The sequence below is a fragment of the Ochotona princeps genome, chromosome 10 (assembly GCF_030435755.1).
Source record: "Ochotona princeps isolate mOchPri1 chromosome 10, mOchPri1.hap1, whole genome shotgun sequence".
Classification (NCBI taxonomy): Eukaryota; Metazoa; Chordata; class Mammalia; order Lagomorpha; family Ochotonidae; genus Ochotona; species Ochotona princeps.
In genome coordinates, this window is record NC_080841.1 from 60,766,887 (window position 1) to 60,785,281 (window position 18,395).

At 46.4% G+C, this 18,395-nt stretch overlaps 1 protein-coding gene across 2 annotated transcripts in view; it reads right to left on the bottom strand.

The window, feature by feature from the left end:
• Positions 1 to 18,395, bottom strand: part of PFKFB3 (6-phosphofructo-2-kinase/fructose-2,6-biphosphatase 3) — an 82,304-nt gene that overhangs the window by 25,523 nt on the left and 38,386 nt on the right. The window lies entirely within an intron of this gene.

The following is an 18,395-nucleotide window of genomic DNA, read 5'->3' on the forward strand; positions in this document are numbered from 1 at the left end:
CTGTAATTTTGGACCCTCGTGGCCGAGTCTTCTCGGATGCGGGTTAACACGCATCCTACTACTGAGACCTATTCTAGCTGTGGGGCCCCGGTATTCTGTATTCCTAAAGCGCACTTCGGGGTCGAGTACAGCCCAGGAAAGAGGGGGGTAGCATCTGGACCACAGCAACTTCTTGATGGCACCTGTGAGTCACTGCCCACCACGATCCCTGCCCTCCTTCCTTGGGCTGCTTGAATCCCTCCGAATCATGGGCTTGGACTGGGTGGGCCTTGCTCCCCGCTCGACCTAGCCCAAGACCAGGAACCTTGAGAGGTCTGCCATGCTGGGCACAAGCAGCAAAACACTGGAAAAGTCGAGAGGGGCGGGGCTGAAAGGGAACGCTAGAGAGACTATTCGATGTGCCTTGATCTGAAAAGGCAAGTCCACCAAACCTAAAACCCCCTTCCAACCTCTGGTTCACCATGGGACAACGTGCCCCAGGCTTACTACAGAAGCCGCTAGTAGACCAAGCAAGCCCCTTAAGTCCAGGAAGCTTCGTCTGCACCCTGTACAGCTTCCCCTCGCCACTCGCCGGTGTTGTGGTGCTACCCTCGTTCCTTGCCCGGCGCTGGCGGTTTGCATCCGCTGGCGACACTGGGCCAATCGTGGGTGAACCGCACAGATTTGTGGCGCTTGAAGCGATGCCCCGCCGCTCGTGCGCGCCGGGACGCAACAACACAAGGATGCGACTTTAGCTAAGCAAAGCCTCAGCGCAAAGGTGCGGACCGCGCTGCTTGGCTGAGAGGCGACTGAGCTGTGATGGGCGGGGAGAAGGCGGCGCCCGCTGAAACCACATTGCAGTGGAAAAGTCTGCGCACAAGCTGCCACACGTAGCTCACGTCCCGCATGCTCTCAACTGGGAGGGCCCCTGGCTCCCGGGCGGCCGGCACAGCTGCTCCCTCCCGGTGGTGCTCAGGTCCTAGCCCTTCCTCCGCTCCCGCCCCTGCTCAGTCTGTAGGGCTGGTCCAGGGGCCGCGCCGGTGCACCGAGCATCACCCACCTGGACGCTGCCCCCAGAGGCCTCCCTGCCCTGACCCCCCGGATTCTCAGGCGCTGCCCTGCCAGAGCCCCCGCCCTGCTTCCCTCATTCCACCCCAGTTTTGCTGACCGGCTGCTTTCCGCACTGGGGCAGCTGTGCAGAAACCCGATGCATTTGCATTTGTACTTGTTTTCCTGCAGCGGGAGCAAATGCCAGAGGTGACACCCTAGAACGCCCAAAACAGAGTCCCACTCCACTCCTGAAATAAGAGTGGGCTAGCCTAAATAGTAGACAGAATCTGCGAGCGCCCGGAGCCTCCAGGAAAGAATCTGCGGGGAAGGAGCACCTGCCCCGCAGCTTTCAGCTTCTCCGTGGAACGTTCCCATTATTTGCCCACCTGTGGTTCCTCTCGCTCTCTCTCCCCACCTCTCCCTCTTCCTTTCCCTCTCACTCACTCTTTCTTTCTCTCTCACAAGCACACCTCTCTTGGCTGGGCAAGCCTACTGGGTGGCTAGATTCTCCCACCCTTCTGAACGTGCAAAGACAATTGCTGGTTTCAACTCCCGTGAGGAGGAGGAGGGCCACAGCCTGCTCCACCTTTAATCTCCTAACCGAGCTAATGCCTCTGACCAAGGTCACCTCTCTGCAGGAGGCAGCTAATGTCCCCCTAGGTCCCCAGCTGAGCACTGCCCCCCACCCACCCCGGCCTTATCAACAGCCAGCGACGTAAAAAAGAGTGAGTTCCTCCCCCAGTCACCGCCTGCAGCAGATAAACAGCCAGCAAAGGGAATGCACAGAACTCCCTCTGCTTGGGATATCTAAGTGCAAACTGGGAGTGCTTGAGGGACGGGAAGGCAGGCACATTGGTTTTGTCTCTGTAATAGCCAGCTAGAAACCCTTGCTGCCTTTGCGTCCCAGGGTAAATGAAAGAAGAGAAAAAAAATCACCTCACTACAAAACTACTAGCCCAGGGGTGGCACCGTGGCTCAACAGGCTAATCCTCACCTTGCAAATGCCAGCATCCCTTATGGAAACTGGTTGGTGTCTCAGCTGTTCCACCCCCCATCCAGCTCCCCATTTATGGCTTGGGAAAGCTGCAGGGGATGGCCCACAGCCTTGGGACCCTGTATTCGTGGGAGACCTGGAAGAAGCACCTGGCTTCGCATCAGCTCAGTTCCAGCTGTTGAGGCCGTTTGGGGAATGAACCAGAAAATGAAGATCTTTCTCTTTGTTTCTCCATCTCTCTGAACATCTGCCTTTCCAGTAAAAATAAATAAATCTTTTTTTTTTTTTTTAACTGCTAGCCCAACTACCTGAATTGAGGGTGACGTGGAAAGAAATGGCTAGCATCCTTCAATTCTTCCTAGTGGGGAAAACGGCTCATCTTCACCCCAGGAGTCACGCTCTAGAGCTTCACCAACTCCCATCCCCCCACAGTCTTTTTTTTATTTTTTTAATTTATTTTTATTGCAAAGTCAGGTATATAGAGAGGAGGAGAGACAGAGAGGAAGATGTTCCATCCGATGATTCACTCCCCAAGTAACCGCAATGGCTGATGCTGTGCCGATCCGAAGCCAGGAGCCAGGAACTTCCTCCAAGTCTCACACACAGGTGCAGGGTCCCAAGGCTTTCGGCTGTCTTCGACGATGGGAAGTGAAGGTGCCGGGATTAGAACCAGAGCCCATATGGGATCCTGATGCTTTCAAGGCAAGGACTTTAGTCGCTAGGCCACCTTGTCAGGCCCCACAGTCTCTTAACAGAGTGATTTATTTCAAGCCAGAACTACCCCCGGGGCAGACTAATGTCTTCTTTTAGATTCTTGGTCAGGGACCTACACCCTATTAAAGCCTGAGCCAAGTTCAAAGTACTGGTCAACTCCCTTTGTTTTGTGTGAAAGAAGAGAGGGTTGGAGATTAGTGAGGTTAAGAAAACATTCCAAAAATTAAAGAAGGCCTGATAGGAACAGGGTTGGTCTGAAGGGTGTTCCCCACCTTCAGCTTCACACAGACAGAAGATAGGCCCCAACGGGGACTTACTGTGGACCGGTTGTAACCCATGGTGTCTGGTGGAATCCTAAGGCAGGGAAAGATCAGGCAGCCATTCAGATAGTTACCCAGAACAACTGAGCTGCTTGGAAGGCAAGAGCCAGAGAAAGGCTCTCATTGTGCGACTGAGACAATAGCAGGACAGTTACTTAAAATGAAACTGACATTTATGAAGAACCTAGCAGGTGCTGGCGAAGTGCTTACATAGGTGAAATTACTGTGCCGGTCCAGCCTTAGAGACAGGCCTAGGGATGTGGTTTTTCTCCACGATCTTTGTTCCCATTCCATTCTGCTGGCCAGTAATACCTAACCCTTTACCCCTGCTCCCAAATGCAGCTGTAAGAGCAGCAACAAACATGATCCTGTGCCAACTAGGAGGACTGAGACATTTAAACTGTGCAAGCACCAACCTCCTCCTGGGGGAAAGGATGAGACTGCTAACAAGCTGTGGCAGGCTACAGGCGGCCAAAGTTGCTAATTAGACACAAAGTGCCATTATTTGCTCTTGTGAAAAATCCCATGTGTGAGACTGAAGCCAGACACCAAACAGTGAAACCAAATCCTTTCATCACCACCCACCCACCCAATGATCAGTCGGAGGCAGGGGGATGGGGTGGTGACCTTTTTAAAACAAAAAATTTCGTAATTCATGTCACCCAATGTCACATAAGGAGTTTGAAAATTCAATTGATAACGTGCATGTGGAAGTAAACAGCAGCTGTATTCACAATTGTCAAAACACGAAAGGTTGGGGCTGGAGTTCTGGCATAGCAGTTTACCGCCACCTGCAACGGTCTCATCCCATATGGAGGCTGGCTCGAACCCCACCTGTTCCTCTGCCAATCTAGCTTCCTGCCAATGACCTGGGAAAGGAGAGGAAGATGGCTCAAGGAAGGTCTTGGGCCCCTGACCTACGTGAGAGAGAGACCTAGAGGAAGCTCCTGGCTCAGCTGGATCCAACCCTGATTATTGTGGCCATTTCAGGAGTGAACCAACGCATATTAAAACAAAAAATCTGTGTCTTTCCTTCTCTCTTTCTGAAAATCATATAAATAAACTAACTAATTAAAAAAATAGAAGCAACCGGGCGTGGTAGCCTAGTGGCTAAAGTCTCCGACTTACAGGCGCCAGGATCCCATATAGGTACCAGCTCTAATCCCGGCAACCCCACTTCCCATCCAGGTCCCTGCTTGTGGCCTAGAAAAGCAGTCAAGGACGGCCCAAAGCCTTGGGACCCTGCACCCATGTGGGAGACCCAGAAGAGGCTCCTGGCTCCTGGCTTCAGATTGGCACAGCACTGGCCATTGCGGCCACTTGGGGAGTGAATCAACAGATGGAAGACCTTCCTCTCTGTCTCTCCTCCTCACTGTATATCTGCCTTTCAAAATAAATAAATCTTAAAAAAAAAAAAAAATAGAAGCAACCTGAATGCCTCTCAGCAAATGAACAGATGAGCAAATGATTCAATGCAGAGAAGAAATGAGCAGTTGAGCCAGGAAAAATCATAAGGGACATTTAAAAGCATTACTGCTAAGTGGAAGAAGCCAATGTGAACCGGTTATATACCGTCTGATCACAACTGCATGACACTGTGAGAAGGGGAATACTATGGAGGTAACAGAAAGTCTGGTGATGGGTTGGAAAAAGAGGAGCAACAGGCAGGGATGGCAATGAAACGATATTGTACGATACTATTTTGGGGAAATATGGTCATTACACATTTGTGCAAAGCCAAGGAATGTACAATACCAAGAGTGAACTTTGGACTCAGAGCAATCATGGCGATGAAGGGGAAGAAGGGGAGGTATTGACGTGGGTTCACCGAATATTTCAAGTGTCCCCACCTGGTGTGGAGTACTGTCAGCAGGGGAGGCAGTGCTGGTTGCATGGGTGAGGCAGGAAGTGTCTGGAAACTCTGCTTTCCTTTGCCATCATTTTGTTGTGAACCTAAAGCTGCTCTAGAAAGTCAAGTCTACTTTGAAAACATTTAGATGGTGCCATGGCGCAGTGGGTTAAGCTGTCATACCATATGTCCTGCTGCCCCACTTCTAATACAGCCTCCTGCTAAAGCACCTGGGAAGGCAGGAGAAGATGACACACAGACGAGGGCCCCCTGCTACCAATATGGGAAATCCAGATGGATTTCCAGGTTCCTAATTTCAGCCTGGTCTAGACCCAACTGCTATGGCTATTTGGAAAGTGAACCAGCAGATAGAAGATTTTTCTCTCTCCCCCTCATTCTCTTTCTCTCATTCTCTCTCTTCCTCCCTCTTTCAAATAAGTAAATCTTTTAAAACACCTGATTATGTTTAACAGATGTCACACATATCCATCAGGTGGATTTAAATATCTCATTATGGAGGGCACAAGGAGGGGCCACTGTAGCCATAGCTTGGATCCTGGGGAATGCCACCAAACCCGTCAGGAAATTTCCATCACCTTCTGTCTAGTCCATGTTATCCCCTGTAGGCCTTTCCTTTCTTAAAGGACACCCTATACTTGGAGCTACATCCCTAAAGCTGATAGCATGTAGGATCCAGCACCACACTCCACCACTTGCTGTGCAAGGGTTTTGCATTGTCAGCCTCCTCACCCAGTATCCACACAGTCAAAACCACCACATTGCAAGTTCAACAATTTGAACTAAAAAAAAAAAATTATTTATTTTTATTGGAAAGGCGGATACACAGAGAGGAGGAAAGACAGACAGGAAGATCTCCATCCGATGGTTCACTCCCCAAGTGACCACAACGGCTTGAGCCAATCCGAAGCCAGGAGCCAGGAGCTCCTCCGGGTCTCCCACACAGGTGCAGGGTCCCAAGGCTTTGGGCTGTCCTCAACTGCCTTCCCAGGACACAAGCAGGGAGGTAGATGGGAAGCGGGGCAGCTGGGATTAGAACCAGTGACCATATGAGATCCCGGTGCATGCAAGGCGAGGGCCCCAACCACTACACTATCGTGCCGGGCCCAAAAATTTGAACTTCTTGAAAGTCAGATCCACTGTAGTCTACTGCTCGGTATTGTAACAACATCAATTTCCTTGTCTAGGGTTCTCTGCTACAGTCACTTACAATGCCACCATTGGTGGAAGCTGGGTGAAAGGTTTGTGGAACTCTATGTACTCTTGCAACTTCTTGTAAGTTCAGTCATTTCAAAATAGCAAGTTGAAATTTCTTTACAAAGTGTGACATCTCAGTTTGCTCAAATTCTGAAAAAAAAAAATTTAAAAAAAAATCTAACAATACATGGATTGTATACATTCCAGCCTTGTGGGAGGAAGGACCTGGAAAACAAGTCAGCAACTCTGTGATGATTTGCATGTGCTGACAGCACTTCGCTTCTTGCAAATGACACACTCCACAGGGAATCTGCATACCCTCTGCATCTGCAGGCAAACAGATCCAAGCTCTGCTTAATTTGCAGGGTGACTCTATTTGTTGGCTTTGCGTGGATCTCTGGGAGGACACTCAAGGGTCAGTGGTCACTCTAAGTGATGTGCTTATTTGATGCAAAAGTAAAGAAGCCATGGCACAGGATTTGGTGCAGGAATCTGACGGGGTCGAGCAGGGCCTGCCTTGCCCCAACAGGAAAGGTGACCCAAAGGTGAGCAACTTCTCACCAAATGCACTGGCCTGGTTATACCCATGACTCTTGGGGTGCCCAGAGCTCATTAGATGCTCACAAACAGCAGCTGTGTCACACATACACAGGATGAAGCTGCTGAAGCAATCTGAATGATTTTGGGTTCAACCAGAGAAGGGAAGGTGATCCCACGGCTGCCACCGTGCCATTACAGCAAGCCTCGCGCAGATTATCACAAAGAAATAGCTTCCAGGCCCATGAGAGTTACTTAGAAAAAAAGGGAGAATACCCACCAAGCAAAATAACAGCAGACAGCAAAGATAGACATGTAAGGGAAGGACACACCAAAGACTGGCAGGCCCAGGGCAAGTTCATGTTGTGAAGCAAAGTTTACCCATAACTGGGAACAGACTGACCGTGGAGTTCATGTTCATCCCACTGTTCTTTAGGTTTTTTCTGCCATGGAACTGGAAGTCAAGGTCTCTCATTTCTTTTTACATGCAATAAGTACTCAGTAAGAACTGGCTGTACTGTGGGGTGATAAAGTCGAGCAATTTGCAGTCTTTATCAGAAGCAAGAATTCCCTTTGGAATTACATCATGGCTCCCCAACACACACACACACACACACACTGTCACTGTCATTCGCGCTCTCTCTTCTCCTTAGACTTCATGAAACTGATGTGCAGAAATAGTAAATGAATTATGTGTAATCACAAAGCGAATAGACTGAGGAATAAAAAATAAGATCCTCAGATACTTTGGTATTTTTTTGCAGTTTTCTCTGTTGAATTAGAATGCTCAATAACTTTTTACAAGCTATTTATTTATTTGAAAGAAAGAACAATATGGAAAGGGAGAAACCAAGAAAGAGAAACAGAGAAAAAGAGATCTTCCATCCACAGATTTATTCCTCAAATGGCTACAACAACCAGGTGTGTACCAGGCCAAAGCCAGAAGCCAGAACTCCATCTGGGTCTCCCACATGGGTGGCAGAGTCCAAACACTTGGGCCATCTTCCAGTCCTTCCAAAGGCATTACCAGGGAGCTGGATCAGAGCAAAGCATCTAGGACTGGAACTGGTACTTCATATGGGTAGTGGCATTGCAAGCAGGGTCGTGACCAACTGAATCACAATGTCAGCCTCTTGATGACTTTTCCAATATAGTGCTGGCAACAAAGTTTTGCATACTTCACCAGTTACAGAAAAAAAAAAAGCATTCAGCTACTATAGTTAAGGTTGATTTTATAAGGAACAACAGTTTTAAGAAATGAATCAGCAACAAGCAAGAAAAAGATCTGAAGAAGGTCCTGAAATTTTTGTGCACAGTAGTTCTCTCTTATGGATAGAGAACACATTCCAAGACCCTCAGTAGATGCCTAAAGTCACGGTCAGTACTGAATGCTGTATGTATGCTCTGTTTGCCTGTACCCACACATAGACAATAAAGTTTAATCCATAAACTAGGCACAGGGACTAACAACAATAGCTAAAAATAAAGTTGGACAAAATACTGTAATACAAGTTACATGAATGTGGTCCCTATTAAAAAAAAAAAAAAAAAACTTACTTAACCTTCATCTTTACACTGGAAAAAAGCAGTTTATAACTTTGCTTCAGCATGTCCATTGTGCCAGCATCACTATTCCTATACTTCAGGGCCGTTATTAAGTAAAACAAGGGTTATTTGAACACAGGCACTATAATATCACAATATAAGAGAGTGTTTTGGAAGGTTTGTGAATACATGAAATTAAAATCTAAGTGCACATTGGTACAATGCATTTTCAAATCCTTTTTAGTTTTTCATAATATAAATTCTTCATTACTGTTTGAAGACTCCTCTACAAATGAACTTCAAACTTTTTGCGCTAAACATAAGCTTATGCTTTTGAAGATTTATTTATTTTTACTGGAAATGAATTTTTTTTGTAAAAAAAAAAGGACAGACAGGGCCCGGCGGCATGGCCTAGCGGCTAAAGTCCTCGCCTTGAACGCCCCAGGATCCCATATGGCCGCCGGTTCTGATCCCGGCAGCTCCTCTTCCCATCCAGCTCCCTGCTTGTGGCCTGGGAAAGCAGTTGAGGACGGCCCAAAGCTTTGGGACCCTGCACCCGCGTGGGAGACCCAGAAGAGGTTCCTGGTTCCTGGCTTCGGATCGGCACAGCACCGGCCCGTTGCAGTTTACTTGGGGAGTGAATCATCGGATGGAACATCTTCCTCTCTGTCTCTCCTCCTCTCTGTATATCTGACTTTGTAATAAAAATAAATAAATCTTTAAAAAAAAAAAAAAAAGGACAGACATAGAGGAAGAACTTCTATCTGCTGATTCACCTCCCAAATGGCCACAACATCCAGAGCTGAGCTGATCCAATGCCAGGAGCTCGGTGTCTCCTACATGTATCCCATGGCTTCCCCAGGCCACAAGTAGGGAGTTGAACTGGAAGTGAAGCAGCCAGGCCATGACCTGATGCCCATATTGGATCCTGGCACTTGCAGGCACAGGATTAGGCAGCTGAGCCACTGCACCAGCCCCTGGCTTACTTTTTAATTGCACTTTCCATGAACTTTCTGAGGTTTATACTTGTTTGGATACCAAGATGACTATGAAGTGACTAACGGCAGGTGGCTCATAACAAGCGTGGAGATGCTGGACAAGGTAATGATCCACATCCCAGGTGGGAAGGAGTAGGGTGGCAAGAGACTTCCTCCCACTACTCAGATCAGCATACAACTTAAAACTTACACACTGCTTCCAGGATTTCCCATTTAATGCTCAGGCCATGGTTGAGCAGCGTTATCTGAAATCACATGTTGTACCTCTCGATGGTTTTAAGACATCTTTACTGGCCAACCAGAAAATAAATAGATAAATACTCCTGTATCTCCATATTTAGTAAAGCTATTCAATAGGGGAGGCTGTTGTGGTGCAGCAGAGTATAAGCAGACAGTTGTGGTGCAATTGGTACTGTCCAACATCACCTCCTATCAGAGCTCCAGAATAACTCCTACCTGTTCCACTTCCAACCTAGCTTCCCCCTGATGCACCTGAGAGCACAGTGGAAGATGACCCACGGATGTGGGCCTCTGCCCACATCCTGAATTGAGTTTCAGGCTTCCAGCTTTGGCCTGATTCAGTCCAAGCAGTCGCTGCCACTTAGGGAACAAACCAGCAAATAAAAGGTCTCTTTTTCCTTTCTCTCCCTTTTTTTCTCTCTCTGTCACTCTGCACTAACCTTACAGTCTTCTATTATATGACAAACCTCACAATTTCTATTGTTAACAAATACAGTGTTCCAGAGCAGCTGCCTCTCTTGGAGGTTTTAGACAATGTAACATCCATGAGCTCAGCAATAGATCTGTCACACAGGAGCCACAAACAGAGCTTAAAATTTCATACTAGTAGATAGCGGAATATGGCAAAGACACGTTTAAACGGACGGAGAAACATTAGCCAGTGTGAAGCAGAGAACTCCCTGAGATCAGTGCATTGCATTGGTTCACAGGGAATATAATCCCTATTTTTGCTTTGTATGGGTGAAAATAGGTCCATGCAGCCCCCAGACCTAATGACTAACTGTTTCCAGGAAGATCAGCAGCACCAACAACCTAGATATATAGGACTCCTGGTGTCTCCCTAATTCCGGGACCTGCTCCAACCGGAAGTAGCAGAAAGGTCATACAAACAACGGTGCAGCCTCAACATGGTATCATAGGAGGTGGAGACCAGTGAGACAGGAGCTGGGGTTACAGAGGCCATGGTGGAAGTCTAACATAAGAACTCAGACCTGATCGAAAGGCCGGACTCAGAACCCTAGCCAAGAAAAGACAGAAGACAGAACAAGTCAATCAACCACCTCAGGTATATGTTGGCAGCAAAATACTGGGCAAACGGAGACTCTGTGATGGACTATGTCAATCAGTGGATTCTTCAACGACCTCATCGTGCTTGGAGTGGCGAGACTGGCAGCAATTCATAACTGGTAAACTATCAAAACCACTTAAGCAAGTATCTCAGAGCATGCCCCACATCCGGGACTTGGGGTAGGAAACTGGGTGGGGCTTCTCCCTCAATATCCCCCTTCACCTCAGATATATGAAGGAAACAATATGGAAATAATAGTCTTACCCACTTCCCTATAGCCCTTGAACCTTTTTACCGTAATTAACTATGTAAAGATTGTCAAAAATATAATAAAAAATAAATAAACTATTTTGGTGCAATAAAAAAAAAAAAAAAAAAAAAAAAGAACTCAGACCTGGAACTTGCTGGAGGGAGTGGCACAAATGACTGCAAACAAAGAGACTTACACCAACCACAGTAAGGAAATTCGAATTGTAGACCTGTGGGTGACACAGCTTAAAAACCTGCCCCAAGGAGAAGAATCTGATAACCAGAAGTACAATGACCAATAGCAAAAGAGAAGACAAAGGAACAATGAATATTACTGAAGACTCCCCTGCAGAGGAACAAAAGTCTTTGCCAACTCCAGAGTTAACTGAGGAAGACATCGAGAAAATGGGAGATTCAGAATTCAAACCACTTGTTATAAAACTTCTTATCAACAGTGAGAAGCACGTAAACCAGACATTAAAGGAATTTAAGGAATATGTTGCCGAATCCAGCTCCAGCTGAGTTCGGAACTCGAGAAGGGTGCGTGGATGAGGCGTAAAGAAGAAAGAAACGGACCACTAGGATTTCATGATCATAATGAACAATACGAGAAAGCTGTCCCCTTTATTTATAGAGAAGCAGTCAAACTCTGGCTCAGACTTTTTTTTTTAAGATTTATTTATTTTTCAAAGTCAGATATACAGAGAGGAGAGACAGAGAGGAAGATCTTCCGTCCAATGATTCACTCCCCAAGTGAGCTGCAACGGGCCGGTGCGTGCCGATCCAAAGCCGGGAACCAGGAACCTCTTCCAGGTCTCCCACATGGGTGCAGGATCCCAAGGTCTTGGGCCATGCTCGACTGCTTTCCCAGGCCACAAGCAGGGAGCTGGATGGGAAGTGGAGCTGCCAAGATTAGAACCAGCGCCCACATGGGAATCCGGGGCGTTCAAGGCGAGGACTTTAGCTGCTATGCCACACCGCCAGGCCCTAGCTCAGACTTTTTAAGTCATGGTCAAGTGGGTGTTTCCAAGGATAATTCTGCCGTTTGTTTCACCTAAAAACTCTAGAAGTTCCTGCTACAATTCTTATTCTACAACTCAATCTTTCATCACGCAAAAAAAGAGAACCTAAAGATCAAGGAAAGAATGAAACCCTAAATATAGGTCCCTTGATTAGCTTAAGGTCAAAGGGGACAGCCAAGACAGTATGAATAATAGAAGGCCCTTTTGCAAAATGTTATTATTGACATTAACCTCCAAGCTCGCATTGAGTAAAAAAGCCAACTCCACAGTAGCAAACAATTCCTGAATGGAGTAGAATTCTTGCGCAGGGTGGTCCAGTGTCCATGCAAAGGAAGGTAGAGCCGCATTCAGGTGGTTGTAGAGACATCCACTGGGCCCTGCCATACAGCGGTAAGTTCCTTGCAGCCCTGCCTGCAATGGAACAAAACTCTTCACACCTTCGTGTCCCCCACATCCACTGCACAGACCCCAGCAATATGTCACACTGGAAATGAATCAAATGAAAGCTGATATATCAGAAATGAAGAATACAGTGGAACGAATTAAAAGTACAGTGGAGAATCTCATCAATAGAATGAAGGAAGCAGAAGTAAGAATCTCAGAATTGGAAGATACTGTCTTCCTGTCACTAGGGGAAAACAAATAAAAAGCTGGAAGCAGAGCTGGCTCAAACAAAAAAGTATTCAAGAATTGAAAGACACTATTAAAAGGCCAAATATATGAGTTATGGGAGTCCCAGAAGGTGTAGAAAGAGAAGCTGGGTTGCCGACAAGGCAGCAGTTGCTAACCTCAAGCACTTGGGTCCCTGCTACCGACAAGAGAGACCCAGGTTGAATTCTCAGTTTTGGCTCCAGCCTGTCTCAGGCTGTCGTGGGCATTTGGGGAGTGAGTGTCTCTGTCTTCTCCCCCATCTCTCTTTAAATAAATAAACAGACTTCAAGTGACTAATGTTATGTGGGTTTCACGCCCCTCCCCCAGAAAAACAATGGACGAAAAGAAACAGATACTTTGAAAAAGGAATATATTATACTTGTTAACATTAGCACAGAACAGCTCACCAGATAGGGCGAAAAGGATGCTAAGAGTTGGAGAAAGCAAATTCACAATCCTTGAGCTAATTGGCACAGCCCTCTCTCTCCACAGCATGGCTTTGTCATCAGCTGTCAGCCTTCTCCAACTGGGAAGCTACTCAGCATCCAACAGCAGTGTAGCATGCAGGGTTAGGGAAGGAAGAGAAACCAGGAGATTTGGACCTGACAACTTGTTTCACATCAAGCAGGTGGACCCACGAGGTAACAGTGACTGTCCTCAAATAGGGGAGGAAGAGCTACCTAATAGAGCTTTTATATGAAGAGCACCCTGCAGGGTACTTGGTACACAGTAGATTCAGTACTGGTTAGCCAGGAGTTATGTCCAAGCCAAAGCATCATCTTACTAGAGAATCCAAGTTTCCTCCTGAACTCTCTGAATCTCTGGTGGCACCGGGCTAGATAACAGAGAGTTTTCTGATCCCTCCCCTCCCTACTCCAATCCCATCCAAATCAAGTGAATCCATCACATATCTGGGAGGTTCCACTGGCTCAGCAGTTAGGGAACAAGAGACATTCTCCCTGTTTTCCTACACAGCACCAGAAGAGTGCTCATCACAATGCTAACCACATCCTTATCCAAGGCTCCTGGGTGCCAGATCCTCCTAGGATCAACAGCTGTTCTTGAAGAGTCTTCCCAGGAAGACATTGGACAGTGCTGGAAAGGTCCTGGCTAGACATTTCTTATGCTGAGCCCAGTTGGTCTTTCTAGAATTTTGCCTTTCGGTTTTCATTTTGCTGCTAGATACAGAATATGCCTGAGTCCTCTTCCAGCCACAAATGCTCACCCTGGAACACCTGTAAGGAGTTTTTTTTTTTTTTTTTTAAAGATTTATTTATTTTATTACAAAGCCAGATATACAGAGAGGAGGAGAGACAGACAGGAAGATCTTCCGTCTGATGATTCACTCCCCAAGTGAGCCGCAACAGGTCGATGCGTGCCGATCCGATGCCGGGAACCAGGAACCCCCTCAGGGTCTCCCACGTGGGTGCAGGGTGCCAATGCATTGGGCCGTCCTGGACTGCTTTCCCAGGCCACAAGCAGGGAGCTGGATGGGAAGTGGAGCTGCCGGGATTAGAACCGGCGCCCATATGGGATCCCGGGGCGCTCAAGGCGAGGACTTTAGTTGCCAGGCCACGCCGCCGGGCCCACCTGTAAGGAATTTTTATCTTCTCATTGTAACGTGCATTCCTGGATCTCAGACCAGCAAAAATACTAACGTCTCATAGTGCACACCAAAGGTATCAGACTCCTAGAAGCAGAGTGAATTCATCTCTTGTTGTCAAAAGAGCCAGGGTGCAGGCAGAGGTCAATGTTGAGTGACAGTTGCACCTGTCGAAAATATTCAAATAAGCCAGATAGTCACACTGCTACAACAAAAAGCAATTTTAGATGAACCTCAAGATGATCTAGGTTTTGGCACTCAACCACTGTGCACCACGTATGTCTCATCTCAGATTTTATCCAATGTGAATGTGAATACAGGAAACAGAGTGGTATGGCCTGAGAGTTGGGAGTCCAGGCCCTGACTCAGCCCATGTACCTGACCTGGGATGCCTGTGCCTCTATCTGCTGGTGATGCATCCTGGTCTCTCAGCATCCCATGCACTTCTTCAGTGGCAAAGACCAGTGGTTTCCATTGTTCTCCGTAAAACACAAATAGAAACTTGAGAGTAATTACCAAGCTGTCAGCAATTTACACACAGGGTCTACTGTCCATCTCTGAATCACCAAAGCAGCCTATTGTGTCCTACGTAGGACGTGTTCAATATAGGCTTGTTTGATGAAGGGAAGTTTATATCTACAAGGATTCAGCTAATCAACAGAACAGCCCTGAGTAGGGACAAGTACTGGTTCACATTGTAGGCCGGAAGCAGCTTCTAAAGATCCCCCCAAAAATCACAGGGCTCACAGTAGATAGACAAGTAGCCATGCATGGTGGCCATCATCTGTAAAAGGTAGTTAACAGTTGCCCTGTCTACCTTGAAAGGTTGCCAGGAGAATCAAATCAGATATGAGCCAATGTACTCTTGAAAAAAAACTGTACTCAAACCAATCTGCACCTCTGAATTGTCCAACAGGTGAGGGATGAACAGATTCCTTCTCATCTTGGAGTCATGTCATTTGATCTCCACCTCTTGGGTACCCCAGCAGTTCAAAGATATCCCCCCAAAGACACACACACGAAGAGGAAGAGTCACAATCAAAACAACTGAGGTCCTAGCCAAAGAAGAACAGAAACTAGAGCCAGCCAGACCCCCTTCTGCTGAGTATGGGAAAGTACACCCTGGTGACACAGATTGCATTGAGACAGTAGGAGCTGGGCAATCTGTCACAAGGCCTGCACGTGCCTGCGGTGCACACGCTTACAATGGAGCAGCCCTGGGCTGGTAAACCCCAGCTGGTCTCCTTCCCTAACTCTGCTCCTTGTTCATCTCCTTTTTCTCAGCAGAAAGCATTCTAAAAATAGAGTTGAATCAACCCCCTACACACATAAAATGCAAATTTTTGAAAGCAATGCTAACTAGGTGCATAAAACTGACCCCAGCTGGGCTATCTTAAAGTGTCTTGTCCACACTGGTAGAAAGAGAATTGTGATTGATTCTACATGACTCCCTTTAATAGGAATCTCAATAAACACAATTACCATCAAAGAAAGGTAATCAGGTAGGATATCTGAACCATACAGAAACTGTCCCTGTGCAGAACAGCCAAGGAACTGGACATGAGATACAGACCATAAGGTAACATGCTAACTAGTTCAAGGGCAGTGGTCTTGCACTGGGTTGCTCCAATAAACAGACTCTGGTTCCAGCACTGGTTCCGGACATTGCTTTGAAAGTACAAGGAGATGCTGTCCTAGTATGATGGACACCAGTGGATGGAGACATGATATCCACCTGGCCAGTGAGGACCCCCCAGCAGCAGCAGTAAGATGCCCATGGGTCAGAAAGCTTGTGGAAGAGCTCCACGCAGCAGGAAACAGGTTAGCCAGCCTCCGCTAGGCCTGAAAAGGGGGAGGTTATATGGTTCTGCTGAGGCCTGGACCTCCTTTCCAACTTTACCCACCCCCTCTGCCCTGTCCAGCTCTGTGAATGCAAAAGACATTCCCTTGCACTCCCAGTATGGAAGATCTCACAGGTTCTGTGCAGTTCTAACGTCTCTGGGTCTACAACTACAACATGAAGTCAATCTGGACATAAAGCTGCTCATCTAGCATTTTAGTCCTCCACTTAGACCAACTTGGGCAGGCAAAAGGCTTACCTGTGAGAAGCCCCTGGGAGCACAAAGCTCTCAAGCAGTATCTGCTGTGGGGATCTGCAAGGTGAGACGCAGGGTTCACAATCAAAGGGAGAACTCAGTTTCAATTGCTAATTTTTTAACTGTTAAATGTGACTGTACAATTCTCTCTTTAATTTTCCCTGTGGCAGCTGCCACACTCTGCGTTGCTACAAGAAATACCTGAGGCTGGATAATTCTATAAAACAAAGATATTATTTTGCTCACACTAAATAAGGACATGCATTTAGGGATGGTCTTCTTGTTGGCAGAGTTCTGAAGCAGTCCAGGACATCACATGGCAATAGGCAGAAAGCACACAATGTACATGTGAGTCTGTGTGTGTGTGTGTGTGTGTGTGTGTGTTCCCTCTTTACATAAAATCATCAGTCTTCAATCATTGGGACTTCACCCTAATGACCTTACTAATCCTTCCATCCTTGCCAAACACCCTACAATGGGGATTAAATTTCAACATGTGACCCTGGGGGGGACACTCTCATCCTATAGTCAAACTTTAGTAGCAGGCTTCAATGTTTGGCCATTAAACATCTTGCTCATGCTTCAAGACAGGAAACAATCATGTTGAAACACAAGTTAATGAGATGATGATGAAGACATGTTAGAAAAGACAAAAATGTTCTTTGGGGGTTTTCCACTGGCTAAATCTGCTGAAATCTGAGGAATAAAATAAATAATACCAGTGATAAGATCATAACCCAGAGAAAAGTAAGAACACACAAATCCACCTCAATATAAATAAAATGAATGAATTAGTAGTTAATAAATGAGCACTGGATAGGGAAAAATCTCTTCAGAGAAGGATGGCTAAAAACAGAAGAAATGACGGACTTTGTAAGTCACCCTCTGGTTATCACTCTAAGGATAACTATTTCACACAAGAATCATCAAGTGCAGGAAACAAGATAATTTTCGAAGTCCCGAAGTGTCTTCGCACAAAGCGCCAGTTAATCACAGAGGGAGGAGCAGTGACCTTGCTGTAGAGAAGCCGGCAGTTCCCACCCTTCAGCAGTTTACCTCACCCATCTGAGAAGCACACATCACTGCTTCCCAAGCATTCCTTCCATCTTGGTCCATTCCCAGGACTATAACAAATCCCTGACCCTGGAAATTTTGGGACAAATAGTTGTTCACAGGGTTTGTGATTCTGGAAGGGAGAAGACCAACAACGTGGTATCAGCACGTGCCCAGCTTGAAATGAGGGCCTTCCTGCTTCATCAGCACATGGCACTGGGCATGACAAGGGTCAGGGGAGGGAGAAAGAGGAGTTGTTTAATGAGTGCAAAGTTTCAGGTTTGCAAGATGAAAAAATTCAGGAGATAGGTTGCACAATAACATGAATATAGTTGACATGCTAAATGTCATCCTTAATACAGCTGTGATGGTAAATTTTGCCGCATATTTTTGCCATGATGGAAAGCTTTAAAAATGTAAACAACGAGTGCCTATATGTTTCACAAATACAAAGGCCAAGACGGACAGGAAAGAATGAGGCCTCTCTAGAAGGAGACTTAAGAAGATGTGACAACTTGTTGAACTTGGTAAGCCTGTACGAAAACCTGATTGAATCAAATGCTCTGTAGGCTATAAATAAACAACACCAGTGGGAAAACTGATATAACATAGAGAAGATCTGAAGATAACGGAAGTGCACCAGTACGGATTTCCCTGCTTTGATCTCTATACTTTCCCTGTTGTGAGGAAACACTCTGAAGTATCTGGGACCAAAGGAACATAATGTCTGCATTTAACTTTCAAATGGCTCAAAAGATTAAAAAAAAAAAAATGTACTCCTCTTTCTCTTCCTCTCTCCGCACCCCCCACACGCATACACACACACTTGCCATGAAGGTATATCTACAATACCAACATATATATCTTCTCTCTCCAACTCTCCATGGAGGTGAGAAAGAGCTGTACAGATAGGCGGATGGATATATGGATGGCCATATGGACAAATGAACAGCCAGGCAGATAAACAGGCAGACAAACAGGAAATAAGGGAAAGGAGAGAGAATGATAAAGCAAAGGGAGAAAAACGTTAACACTTACAGGATTCAAATGAAAGCTATCTGGGACTTTTATCCTATTTTTGAAACTTTGTTACAAGCCTGAAATTGTTTCAAAACAAAAAGTTGAAACTCAAAAATGTTAAAGTTCATAGGAAGCATAAAATGGCCATCATTCTGCACACTGCCAGCGAAAGCATCTTCTCGGATGTGAAA